The sequence below is a fragment of the Felis catus genome, chromosome C2 (genome assembly GCF_018350175.1).
Source record: "Felis catus isolate Fca126 chromosome C2, F.catus_Fca126_mat1.0, whole genome shotgun sequence".
Classification (NCBI taxonomy): domain Eukaryota; kingdom Metazoa; phylum Chordata; class Mammalia; order Carnivora; family Felidae; genus Felis; species Felis catus.
In genome coordinates, this window is record NC_058376.1 from 43685080 (window position 1) to 43700331 (window position 15252).

Here is a 15252-nt window from a genome sequence, read left to right on the forward strand (position 1 = left end):
AGTTATATTTATAATCTGCATTTAACTTATGTACTAGTTGTTAATCTGTCTTGTTACCACGATTTTTTTTTCTTTTCTTGGAATTTGATAGGTTCTATCCTTTGGAAAAGGAGTTTTCTTTTTGAATATATTCATATTTTTCTTTGTTTTGATTTTCTTTCAGTGTCTCCTAACCAACAGTTTGCTAGGGTCTATTCCCTGGCCCATGAGTCCTTGGGGCTTGAGGCTCATGATGAAATTTTGTAGTCGTATGAAATTAATAAAATATTGGGCTTTTGACTGTGTGGGGTACTGGGGAGACCAACTTAAACGCAGAGTTTCCATGATCTTTTCTCAGTTCTGAAGCTGTTCATGTTTCTTGTAGCTACAGGTTCAGGAGTACCGTTGCCAGGTAAAATACAGGCTGCCCGATTCAATTTGAATTTAAAGTAAACTGGATACTATTTTTTGTAGAAGTGTGCCCATTTTATTTAGTATTTGTATTTGCTAAATATGACAGTCCTACTGAAAACGTGGTCCTTCCGTGGTATGGCCAGCCTCATTCGCTGAGATACAGAGCTTGAAAAATAATGCATATGGTCAAGTAGGGAGCCTGACTCTTGTTTTCATATCACATGGTACACATGTCCCTTTAACGTGCCAGAGACAAGTCCTTGGCCATCACTGTATATTTATGGGTCAAGGACCCATGGTTTCAATACTGTATGCATTTTGTCCGTTTCCATTTTTTTCCACGTGGCTATGCCTTTTCCATTATCTATACTTATAATGTTTTATTTTTATTTAAAGCTAAGAAAGGACATTGCAACCTGAATATACTGGGTCATCTTGACCAGAATCTCATCCTTCTTTTAATAATAAAAGTATATTGAAAAGAAGTAAAGCATCACAATATTTTAAAGGGTATCCAGTTATCTAAATAAATATATCCCGCAAAATGCATTCTGCACATATATTTAAAGGAAGATAACCATACTTCTACAATTAAATCTAAAGCCAATATAATGTATTATTGAAATTCAAGTGTTAGCATTTTCAGTGAAATCACAAGCCCAGTAAATATTTGGGAGAACTTGATGTTTGTATTCTGCACTGCATTGTGTATAACACTGAACTTTTATGAAGTATTTTATTATTAGGGATTAACTATAACATTACCTTTTAATGGAATCATAAATCTTTAATTATAGTTCAATATGTTGCTGACTTAAATTGCTTTTGGACTGAAAATTCTATTACAGTATACAGTATGAAGAAGCAATTACTTTTCCCTAAAATAAATATCCTAATTTCTAAACAGAAAAGATGCATTTTGCAGTACAAATCTTTTATTTTTTGGGGTGGTGGGGGTGGACAGTAAGGCATCTTTTCTAGCAAAGAGATGTGGCATTATTTACATGTCTTTGCTAAACAAGAGAAAATAAGAATGGGAGGAGATACTTTAAAGATCATTAGTTTAAACCATAAATGGAATCAGGATTTACTTTTATTGCATTCTTAATAATAGTAACACAACAACAACAACAAAACCAATAGCAGCAGGAGCAAATGCTTGCTTGAACATGGTCTATTGAAATAGTATCTAAAAATTGTGTTTAAAATTATCTTTATTTTTTATGTGTGTATTCAATTCAGTTTATATGAAACCTCATATACATGAACATATATTTATTTATGTGATTTAACATGTTTAAATAAAAAATACATGCCAGTTAAGCACAAATATGATACCAGACTAATTTAATCAATGTTGTTAATTTAACACAGACTAGAAAATATTGTGTAATAAGATGAAACTTTGTTTTAAATATCATCACATTATATTTCATAGTTTAACATTTTCAAATAATAAACTTCTTTAAGTTTTATTATTATCCTATTCAAAATTGAGAATACTGACACCAGGCTAATAAGAATTTATTAAATTAATATATGGGTGTACCATGTTTAATAGCATAGTGCCCGTGTCATAGTAAATGCACAAATAATAGCTTTTTTTCTTCCATTTATATTCTAAATAATCAATATGAAAATTTATAGTAAATATATATTTAAAAGTATACTAAGCTGGGATTTATTCTATGTATACAAGACTGATTCAACTTCAAAAGTCAATTAAGAGGGTAAAAAAAAAAATCACATGATCATATCAATAGACACAGAAAAAGCAATTGACAAAATCCAACACTTATCCATGATAAAATATCTCAACAAAGAAGGAATAAAAGAGAACTTCTTTAATTTGATAAGGACTATTTATAAAAACAAACTATAACATCACACTTAATGGTGAGAAACTCAAAGCATTCCCAGTAAGGAACCAGGCAAAGATATCCTCTCTCACTAATCCTATTGAACATTGTACTGGAAATTCTAGCTAACGTAAAAAGATAACTAAAGGAAAGAAAGAGTGTACAGATTGGAAAAATAAAACTTTGTCCACAGATAACTTCATCATTTTGTAGAAAATATGAAATACTCCTCAAAAAATATTCCTGGAACCGGTAAGTGATTATAACAAGATTGTTGGACATAATGTTAACATATGTAATTGCTTTTCTATATGTCAGCAATGGGCAAGTGGAATATGAAATTAAAAATGCAATACCATTTACATAACCCCCCAAATGAAATACCTTAAGTATAATTCTAACAAAATATGTACAACGATCTATATGAGGAAAGCCACAAAATTCTGACGAACAAATTTTAAAAATAACTAAATTAATGGAGAGCTACTCAATGTTCATTGATCAGAAGGCTCAATTTTGTCAAGTGTGTTTGTTTTATGGCTGTTAGAATCTGTCCCAGAGAATGCTGTATGCATACTTGAAAAGAATATCCTGTTGTTTTTGAGTGAAATATTCTGTATATAATAACTGTTAAATCCATCTGTGTCATTCAAAGCTACTGCTTCCATATGGATTTTCTCTAGGTTCATCTACCCATTGATATAGGTGGGATGTTAAAGTCCTCTACTATTATTGTGTCACCATTTCTCCCTTTATATCTGTTAGTATTTGCTTTATATATGTAGGTGCTCTATGTTAGCATAATTTATAATTGTTATATCTTCTTATTAGATTGATCCCTTTATCATTATCTAATGCCCCTTTTGTCTCTCATTGCAGTATTTGTTTTAAAGTCTGAATATATATGTGTGTGTGTGTGTGTGTATATATATATATATATATATATATACATATATATGTATATATGCATATACATATACATACATATATATATATATATATATATACATACATGGGATATTACTATCACAGCTTATTTTCAATTTCATGTGGATGGAATAACTTTTCCCATCTCTTCACTTTCAGCCAGCATATGTCTTTAGGTCTAAAGTGAATCTCTGGGGCACCTGGGTGGCTCAGTCAGTGAAGCATCAAACTTTGGCCCAGGTCATGATCTCGCGATCTGTGAGTTCGAGCCCTGCATCGGGCTCTATGCTGACAGCTGAGAGCCTGGAGCCTGCTTCTGATTCTGTGTCTCCCTTTATCTCTGCCTCTACCCCACTCATGCTCTGTCTCTCTCTTTCTAAAAAACAAAACAAAACAAAACAAAAACATTAAAGTCAGTCTCTTGTAGGCAGTATACAGATGGATCTTGTTTTTTTATCCATTTAGTTGTCCTATGTCTTTTCTTTTCTTTTCTTTTTTTCTTCTCTTCTCTTCTCTTCTCTTCTCTTCTCTTCTCTTCTCTTCTCTTCTCTTCTCTTCTCTTCTCTTCTCTTCTCTTCTCTTCTCTTCTCTTCTCTTCTCTTCTCTTCTCCTTCCTTCCTTCCTTCCTTCCTTCCTTCCTTCCTTCCTTCCTTCCTTCCTTTTCTGTTTATTTATTATTGAGAGACAGAGAGAGACAGAGCATGAACAGGGGAGGGGCAGAGAGAGGGAAACACAGAATCTGAAGCAGGCTCCAGGCTCTGAACTGTCAGCACAGAGCCCGACACGGGGTCCAACTCACAAACCGCGAGATCGTGACCTGAGCCGAAGTCGGATGCTTAACCAACTGAGCCACCCAGGTGCCCCGTCCTATGTCTTTTCATTAGATTCAGTTGATTTTATTTATAGTAATTATTGTAAGGTGTGTAATTATTGCCACTTTGCAAAATTGTTTCTAGTTTTTGTAGTTCTTTCCCTTTTTTTCCTCTTTTTTTTTTCTCTTGTGTTTTGATGACTTTCTTGAATGTTATGCTTGGATTTTCTGTTCTTTATTTTTTGTGCACCTATTAGAGGTTTTTGGTTTGTGCTTACCATAAGTTTTATACATAGCATCTTGTATATAGCAGTCTATATTCAGTTGATGCTTACTTAAGTTTAAACACATTCTAAAAGCACTGCATTTTTAATCCCCCTCCCACATTTTTGTGTATATGAGTCCTGTTTTGCATCTTTTTATAATTATATTCTTTAATTATTGTCGACATCATTGGCTTTACTACTTATTTTCTTTTAAGGCTTATTCTAGTTTTATAAGTGTTTGATCTACTTCCTTGACTATATGCTTGCTTTTATCAGTGAAATATTTTCCTTTCGTAATTTTCTTCCAGTTATGGCCGTTTTTTGTTGTTGTTGTTGTTGTTGTTGTTGTTGTTGTTTTTACACTTAAAGAAGTCCCTTTAACATTTTATAGGGCTGGTTTAGGGGTGATGGATGTCTTTAACCTTTGGGAAACTTTTTATCTCTCTTTCAACTCTGAATGGTAACTTTGCCAGGTCGTGTATTTTTGGTTTAGTGGGTTTGTTTTGTTTTGTTTTTTTTCCTTTCAGCACTTAGACTGTATTTTGCCCCCCACCCCCACTACTGGCCTGTAAAGTTTCTGCTGAAAAATCATCTGATAGCCTCATGAAGTTTCCATTATATATAACACATTGCTTTTTTTCTTGTTGCTTTTAAAACTCATTTTTTATCTTAAACTTTGATATTTTAATTATTGTGTTTCTGGCATGGACCTCCATGGGTATATCTCATTTTGAGTCACTGTGCTGCTCTTAAATGTTTGTTCCCTTCCCCAGGTTGGGGAAGTTTTCAGCTATTCAAACAAGTTTTCTGCTGCTTTGTCTTTTTTTTCCTTCTAGGATGTCTTAAATGTGAATGTTAGTATGCTGATGTTGTCCTACAGGTCCCTTAATGTATCTTCATTTTTAAATTCTTTTTTATTTTTCTGTTCAGTTGGGTGGCTTTCTATTACCATGTCTTCCAGATTGCTGATCCACTTTTCTACATCCTCTAATCTAGTGTTGAGTCCCTCTAGTCTATTTTCATGTTAGCTATTATACTTTTTCAACTCTGATTAGTTCTTTTTAATATTTTTGTTCTCTTTGTTGAAGATCACACTGAGTTTATCCACTCTTCTTTCAGGTTCGGTGAACATTTTTATGACACTTACTTTGAACCCTTTATCAGGTAGTTTGGCTATTTCTATTTTGTTTACTTCTTTTCCTGAGACTTTTTATTGTTCTTTTGTTTGAAACATATTTCTCTGTCTCCTTGTTTTATCTCTCCATGTTTGTTTCTGTGTATTAGGTAGCTCAGCTATGTCTCCTGGTCTTCAAGATAGTGCACTTAGATATAAGGTATCCTGTGGGGCCCAGTAGTACAGAATCAGGTGCTCCAGGAGTGCCTTCTGTGTAGGCTTGCATACCCTCCTGCTGTGACTGGGCTGTGACTGCTGCACACGTGTGCAGTATGACGATGTGTGGAGCTGGCCCCAGCCTAGTGGGCTGCAGTGAATGGTTATGACTACTGTGTATACTGGTTGGCAGGGAAGGCCTCCAAGCACAGCTGTCGAGGAGGCCCAGCTGCACCTGCAGTAGGCTTGCTGGTGGGTGGGGCTGGCCCCCAGCCTGACTGGGTGTATTGATGGATTGTGACTTGGTGTGCTGGCTAGAGGCCTGCCTGTGGCCGGTGGGTGGATTATCTCCTAGTACAGCTAATGGAGAGCCTTGGCTGCAACTGTTGACAGGGGTGCATGTTGGCAGCATTGTAACCCCCTCCCTGAGGCAGAATGTGTTTTGTAGTGGCACTGGTTCTGGCCAGGGCTATCCGCCGAGTGTAGTGGGGTGGTAGTCACTATGGAGGGGATACTGGTCCTGACTGTTGCTGCCCACTGGGTGTGACAGGAGGTATTCTCTTTGCAAAGGTGTGTTTTCTCATTGGGGTGGATTTTCACAGAAACACTGGGGTGGGCAAGCAGCACTTCCAAGGTAAATGGAAAGTGCCAGTTAGCTGAAGGAGGGCAAGAAAATGGTGCCCAACAAGACTTCCATTCCTGGAGAAAGCTGCCTGTCCCTCCAGTACATCTTAAAATTAGTCAATAAATCTCCTTCACTTATAACCCAGGTCCTTTGAAATTTCAGCCTCTGTGCTGGGTCTCAGATCAAGTGATACAGTGTGCTGGCCCATTAAGAGCAGAATCTGAGTTTCCTGTAAATCTTTGCTTTCCTTGAGTTAAGTCCCATTGATTTTCAAAGACATTATGGGGCTTGTCTTCCAAGTGCAGATCCCCAAGGTAGGGTGTGCCTGATGTAGGGTTTGATTTCCTTGCTCCCCAGGGAGAACCTCCATTCCTGTGATATTTCTCCTGCATGTGGGTCACTGCACAGAGGGGTTGGGTTCCAACCATGTCTCTTCCCCACTTCGCCTTCTCAATGTGGCTTTCTCTTCATCTTTAGCTGTGGAAGTGCTGTTCAGCTAGTCTTTAGGTCATTTTCAGAGTGAGTTACATTATATATACCTGTAGCCTCAGTATGTCTGTGGACAAAGTGACCTCAGGATCCTCTGATTCTGCCATCTTCCTTGACCCCTAATGTTATCTCAGTTTTAGTATAATAGTGTCCTTGATTCTTACCAAACATAGTAAATATCCACTATTTAAAAATAATAATAGTTAAAAATAGCAACTATTCACTGTTTAAAAACAGATGCAATAAGATTAGCAAAATAGTGTGAACAGAAACAATTTTTTTAGCTTCACAATAAATACAAACAGGTACTCATGGATTACACTTGAAATAATAAAAACCAAAAACAGGTACTCATGGATGATACTTGAAATAAGGAAACAAAATAGGATGTATCTGATTCTCATCTATATACAATAATTCAACAACTAGATCAGGGTGTTTTTTTTTTAATTTAATAAAACCATCAATTAATATAGACTTCACAAAGGAATGAAAAGATGAATGAGACATAACTCATTTCTCATGTGGAAGAATATATACTTTATTGGAGGAGAATGGCACATACTTAAAATATGCAGATAATCAGTAAAGGGAGGAAAGGGTTTTCTAAATTGAAACGTGTATTGTGTGAAAAGTCCATTTTACTTTGACATTATAAATTCGGCCTCCATAGCCTTGTAAAGAATATGAAAAGTACTCAAAAAATATTTCTAAATGTTCAGTAGCCACCTACAAATAGTAAATTGTATATTTCCCTTTAAAGGTGGATAAAACATTTCCAAAGAATTCTTACAGAAAAATAATCTCAAAATTTTAAGTAAAAAAGTACATTCTGCTGAAACTAAAATTATACTGTATGTTAACTAACTAGAAGTTAAATAAAAACTTGAAAAACACAATCTGAAACAATATATATTTTATGAGCTTAAATTGGCTCAAAATTGATATGCATGTATTTTTGTGTGTGCACACATGCATATATGTGCAAATAATACCTTATTTGTGTGTATATTTCCAGAAACTTAATTGTGGTTATTTCTCATTTGGTGGTGATTTTACATACATATAAATTACACACACACACACACACGACATAACAATATATTATTATACATGTAATGTATATTATGTGAAATATTATACATAACAAATGTTATATGAATACATATATACATATTCTATTCATAAAATGCATGTTGCATGTATTATATAAATGATTATATAAAATATATAATGAATATATATTATTTTCTAATTAGACATTAAGTGGTAGAAATAAAAGGTGTTTTCCAGAAATAGAAGGATAAATATTTTATGATATGTTAAGTATAAATTCTCTATTTAGGGGATAGTAGTCAGTCCTTGAAACTGTATAAGTATTTTAACAGTAAGGTAGCCACCGATGCATGTGGAATAAGTCGAAAGCAAGAAGTGAAGAGAAATTAAACACACATAGAATACAATTACAGACAACAAACTGTCCATTTTCTAAGAAATCATATGTGCAAAATAACAAAAGTCTCCATGAAACCTGGTAAATATTTATTAAATATTTTGTAAAGCTATCATTGAGTCATACACTCTAACTTGTGTATCACTGTATTTAAAATATGACAGCAAAGCCATTTTTTCAAAAGTGCTGAGAATCTTTGACACATTTACATGCTACGGAGACCTGTGAAAAGTTTGAAATCGTAGTCAGCCAGATGGTTATCTGCATGATACCAAATTGCCACCTGCTTAATAACAGTTGCATGATTAACTGCACTTTAAAAGTTTTTATCCAAGTATTTGGCAAAACACAGGAACGATCATTATTCTATGTGGTATTTTAAAGCATTTCATGATACTATATATCTGACGATAGAGAAAATCTTTGTATTTCATAAAAATAACACTGTTAAGTACATAGCACAAAAGCACAAAATGTACTGGATGGCATAAGTGTCCGTGTCATTGTGAGACTTGCACTTTTTATTACTTCTAGAAAATATATTTTAGACCCAATCTTTAGACCTATCTGCTGCCCTGTTTGTTCGATCATAAAAGGAGATCATGAAGGAGATGAATGTTCTCATGAAGGAGAACGTTTACATTTAATTTTCCAAGTAACGGAGCTGCTTTGCAATGCTACCTCAGAAATCTGTTTGGTAAAACAACTTAGATGGTAATTTGTGCCTTTGTATAGCTCATATAGTAGACTTAATTTACACAAATGTTAGAAAGTTTAATGGATATTTTCTTTATATATCAACACATTTTAACAGCAGTATGGCTATTGTACAACCAGCTATTTAACATTAGCTGTGTTAGTATAGATTATAAGCACAACTCGCATGCTTTATGCAAATAATGAATCAATTACATTCTGATAATAAATTAATAACCTATTTTGCGAGTAAGTTGTGTGTAGGCCATTTATATAGACGATACATAAAAATGGAACTCAGAAAGAGCCAAATTAGTTTTAAAAATTAGTATTTTCATTATGAATGTGTATTTTAAAAATGTATAGGTTTTATACATTTCTTTTACCTTTTATTAAACATCATAGTATTCAAAATGCTGTGCACAGTAATTACTGAAGTTGTTTCACTGTTTGGCATGTATTCATTCACGTATTTGTGACTGCTGCATGAATGTTTCTACCCATCAACTTTCTCTTTCAAATTAAACATTTCAATTATCCAAAATGTTTGATCATTAAAACAAGGCACCGCCCGGGCTCTCCTTTTCCTCTATATTTAGTCTCATGAGTAAATTTGGCTTTAGTAAAGTTACAGAAATGAGACTTCCAAAAGCCTTGAATACAAAATGTAAAATATTGCGAGGTATCTCAAATATCAAGATAATGGACTTATATAAATAAATGACTTAAAACTGCTTTAAAAATTATCTTATTTCAATACAGACTTGTGATATACTTGCTCACAATTCTTGAAAATTACGAATCTAAAATATTGGCTTTATTAACTCACTACTTTGGTGTAGCAGGGTTCTTGCACAGAGAATTGACATCAAGGTTTTTTTTTTTTTTTTTTAGAAAGCAACTTTATTTGTGCCAGCACTGCTCAGTTGGGTTTGTACCCGAACTGAGCTCGGAACGCCACGTGGCACAGTTTTTATATATATATTTTTTTACTTTTTTGTCTCCCGTATATGGTAACTACACACACACATACACACACATGTAGTCTGATTAAGTGGTCTCATGTTCCAAGGTTGTGAGGGATGTTGTCACATACGGTATAGTCAGGTTGCCTTTTTTTTTTCCCTTAGGGAGGGGACGCTATCACATGGGAGCTTTATGAAGCTATGATATCCAAACCTTTCTCTGATTCTTAATCTTGTTGACCCAACCATTAATTCATTTCTCTTCAAAACAATTTTCTTCCCACATTATTTGTAATTCTCTCTCACAGCCTAGATAATAGCTTAATAATGACTTTTACTGCATCATGACAACTATGGATACTAAGTAACTCTACTCAAAGTCTAATAATACTCTCTCCCTCTGTCCCAAGCCTCCCTAGCACATGAAATTTTAAATCAAGTATGTTTGATAACTATGACATATGATGTTTCAGATTGAAAAAACACAAATATTTCTATTTATCAAAATAGACAATGTATTAAGATATTTAGTGAGAGACACTATAGATGCGTGCTGATTATTGGTATGTCTTCGCAAACATTTTTTTCTTCAAAAGGATTTTTTTTTCAAATATACCTCAAATGTTCAGCCTGTTCAGGTGCTTAGAATTGTTTGTACCTAAAGGAAAAATGAAGACACTGATGCTACTCTAGAGAGAACACAGAAAGAGAAAAAAGAATATTGTGTGACCATTTTCGTGTGTGTGTGTGTGTGTGTGTGTGTGTGTGTGTATGCATGCAAACCTGTGCATATACAGGTTTATTACATAAACCTGGAAAATCATCTCTATGCCTTTTTTTATTTTTTTAATTTTATTTTTAAAAATTTTTTTTTATGTTTATTTACTTTTGAGACAGAGAGAGAGCATGAACGGGGGAGGGGCAGAGAGAGAGGGAGACACAGAATCCCAAGCAAGCTCCAGGCTCTGAGCTGTCAGCACAGAGCCCGATGCAGGGCTCGAACTCACAGATCATGAGATCATGACCTGAGCTGAAGTTGGACACTTAACCGACGGAGCCACGCAGGCGCCCCTCTATGCCTTTTTTAAAATCAGATTTTATAAGAGATTTTGTGTCTAATCACTATCGGAGTTTATAATTGCAGAATCCTTTGTCAACTTTTAGAATCTCTATAGTTTTATATATTTTTTCCACATAAACATATTCTTTCTACACATTAGTCCTTTATTTTGTATAATTTTTGGTTCAATTCCATTTTTGAGACTAGATATTAAAACCTTTCCTGAGTAGTTTTCTGCCCCTAGAGTTGGATTTAGAATGCCACATTTTTCTTTTCTAAACTATAAGTAGAATAATATTTTTATCTTCTAGAAGAAAAAAACAAAACAGGGAGCCTGGGTGGCTCAGTTGGTTGAGCGTCTGACTTCAGCTCAGGTTATGATCTCACAGCTCGTGGATTCCAGCCCCACTTCGGGCTCTGTGCTGACTGCTCAGAGCCTAGAGCCTGCTTCCAATTCTGTGTCTTCCTCTCTCTCTGCCCATAACCCTCTCACATTCTGTCTCTGTCTCTCTCAAAAATAAACATTTAAAAAAAATAGAAGAAAGAGAAAACAATTGATAGGTTTTAATTTATTATGGTATTTAAAATTAGATATTGAGTATATTTTTAACTTACTATTTAAGGAAAAACAGATGAGTTACATATAAGTATTACTATCATCCTTAGCAAAAAAACAAGTCTATATAAATATTCAAGATATATAGAATAAAAATGGTTTGTCTTAAGTGGTACAATTAAATTTGTACTTTGTGATACAATCCGATTAAATGTGTGTTTTAAGTTTTAATAGTTTTATATTTGTTCAATAACAGAAAAATCTCATCCTTCAGGTAAAAGACTTGGGAATAAGCAGGTCACTGAGAATATAAACTGAATCTGAGAGAAAGGACTTGGAAGAAGTAAACAGGAACATGCATTTTGCTTATTCAGATATTAGGAGACTCAACACAAACCTGTTAGTATTCCTAATAAGGACCGAACAATCTTCAGTGTAAACCCAAGTGCAGTTAGGTCTCTGTTCTACTAGATACGTTCATCAATACCTCAATGGTTTGAGTTACCTTTTTTTTTTCCTTGAATACTGCAAATCTTTTGCTAAGGAAGAATGCCCAGGTGCTGAGAATCTTCAAACTTTGTATATAGCTTGGAAGTTTAGAGTGTTGAGCACAGACTGCATTTTTTCTTTTATTAGTGTCCACATACCCAGCATTCTTTGTCTGTTGTAGTCAGTAGAGCTTATGTCATTGAACCATGCAGGGAAAATAGAATGCTCTCTCTGAAGATCAAATTAACTTAGACACCAACCTAAAAACTAACAGAATATTTTATATATTTGATGTGAAATTTGGTTTTCTTCTAACACATGTTTGTATTTCATGCTTCTCCTTGCCATTCTCCCTCTACGTAGAGGTAACTCTATGCAATAGGAGAAAATTTAGGTTGCTATAAAGAAAAAAGACTTATAAGAGATCTTGAGAGACTGGACAGTCCAGAGGTGCTTCCTCAAACACGGTCCCTTTTTATTTTAAACCTTATCTGAGTCTAATTGAATGTTCTTCTCTTAACTGGAAGACTCATGAGTGGCACCAAAATATATCTTCTTTCTCTTAGGTTGGATTATTTCAGTGGAGATCCAAGGATAAACATTTCCGTATAAGTAATTTATTAAGAGGGTTCTAGTGAAAATCAGAAGGAGAGTAAAGAAATTGTTCGATAGGGGCAAAGTTCAATAAAGACAAAGTACTTTGTAGGAAAATTTTAGTTCATCCTGCAGAGATCTCTTGAAATAGTGTAAGTAGCAATTCATAGTGGCTCTAACAAGATAGAGAGGAGCTGAAGTGTTTATATTTATATCCCACATATATTTGTCAGTCACTGGGTTACAAAAGGCTGAGGGGAATGCTGGCTTATTCATCTGGTAAAACAGGTAAAATGTGATCAGGCAGCTTTAAGGGCAAGTCCTTTTGTATGTTTGTTTTTGTTCTCTCTTTTTTTAAATGTTTATTTATTTTGAGAAGAGGGAGTATAAATGGGAGAGGGGGAAAGGGAAAGGAAGAGAAAGAATCTTAGAAATCTTGCCAAGTTTCACACTTGGCATAGAGCCCAGTATGGGGCTTGATCCTACAAACTGTGAGATCATGACCTAAGCCAAAACCAAGAGTTGGACACTTAACCCACTGAGCCCTCCAGGCACCCCAAGGGCAGGACCTCTGATAAGAAGATTCAATTGCTATTCAGAGTAGAAGCACATCAGTAGCCCATGTACATGCAAGCAATAAGGAATAAGAAAAAAATATGCACAGACAAGCATGGGCTTCAATACTACAAAAGAAGAGGTATAATCTCACTACTGGATTGCATGAACTTTGTTTTAGCTGAAAAAAATGTCAGTATAAAAATTAAACTACAATAAATTTCACCCTTTAGGGGTACTTTTTGATGAATTTTGGCAGTTGTATATATTCATTATCTCATCAATCATGATACAGAGCAATTCCAACCAACTAAAATATATTCTTGGGGTCCTTTGCATTTCATGCCTCCTCTGGCTTTCCTTCCTCACTGCTAGGAAACAATGATCTCTTCTTTGTCCCTATAGTTTTGCCTTTTCTGTAATTTCTTATAAATGATATAATGCTTACGTGTTTGTGTTTGACTTTTTTGACAAAGCATGATTTTTGAAACTCATCCATTTTCCAATGTTCAAATCTGTTTGTTTTTACTGCTGAGTAGTATTCTTTGAAATTGGGTTGTCACAATTTGTTTACTGACAAGTTTGTGATGGGTGTATCATTGAGCATTTTGATCAGAAATCTCTGAGAGTTCTATTTACTCCACATCCTTGCCAACACAAGGCATCATCAAGCATTTTGATTTTAACAGTCTAGTAATTTGGTGGTGTTATTATGGTTTGAATTTGAATTTTCTGAGTGACTAGTTGAGCACATTTCCATATGCCTATGGGCCATTCATCAATCTTCTTTTGTAAATGATCTATTCAATTGCCCATTTTTTTTTGTAGAAAGCGGTTTTGTTTGTTTTTTGTTTTGTTTTGTCCATAGAAGTCTTCAATGTTAAGCACCATTTATTAGAAAGACTATCTTTTTTTCCATTTTTTCCATTTTTTCCATTTTTCCCATTTTTCCCATTTTTCCATTCCCCATGATTTTTCCGTTTAACTAACTTGGCACTGTGTAAAAAAAATAAACCCACCCTGTAAATCTGTGATTATTTTTTCACTCTCTTTTCTTTTTTATTGATCTATATATTGATCATTACCACTATGCACACTATATGTGGTGAATCTTTCAATGGCAGATGCATTCTGTTTTGAGGTGTTTAAAAATAATTAATTTGGTTAGAATTTGTTCAAATTCAAATTTGTCAAATATGTCATTTTTTTTCTTTTTCTAACAATTATTGATAGATAGGATGTTGTAATCTCCAGGAATAGATTTCAAGAGAATTTATGTTTCAAGCCCAGTAATTTACATTCAGTTCTTTCTTACACATTGATTGTTCGATTGTTTTCAGGTCCTCTATTTTCTCCTTCAATTCCCCTTGCCTTTGAATCCTTAAGCATAGTTGTAAAAAGTACTTTTAAATCTATGTCTGCAAAATCCAACATGTTCATCATTTCTGAGTTTGTGTCTTTTGATTGTTTTTTTTCCTCTTTTTAAATTCACTAATTTGGTATTTTGTACTGAATATTGCCGTGTTATGCTATTAATGTCTGGATTTTGTTGTCTTAAAACAAGGTGACATTTTATTCTGGTAGAATCTGCAAATGAGCTTGATTTATTTGAGCTTCTTCCTAGATTGTGCCAAGATAAGTCTGGGATTATTTCTTTTAGGACTATGTAAATCTTATTCTTAATGTATTGTCTTTCTGGGAGTTTACCAAATGCCTGGGGTGTAAAATGAGATCTCTCCACTCTAGCTTATAAGAATTTGACCATCTAGCAGCTATATTCAAACCCAAACAATTGTTCAGCTCATATCTCTGCAATAGCTCCTCTTTGGTAGTTTTCTTTTCTTGTTTCTTTTCTTTTCTTTTCTTTTCTTTTCTTTTCTTTTCTTTTCTTTTCTTTTCTTTTCTTTTTTTTTCCTTTTCATTTGTTTTGTTTTGTTTATTTTAAAAAAAAAGTAAAAAAAAATTTTTTTACTTTGGTTGTGGAGTGGTTAGCCTTGCAAAATCTCCTCTCATAACTTCTCAGCTTAATATTTATCTAGAAAGTCAAGCAACTCCTGTGCATACTCCTGAAGGCCCTTCATTGAACAATATCTTCTTCAGTTTTTGGCCCATAAAGCCAGCATCCTCAATAACATAACATTGATCTCTGTGATTCCAGCTCAATGTAATTTTCGGCTTTATTTG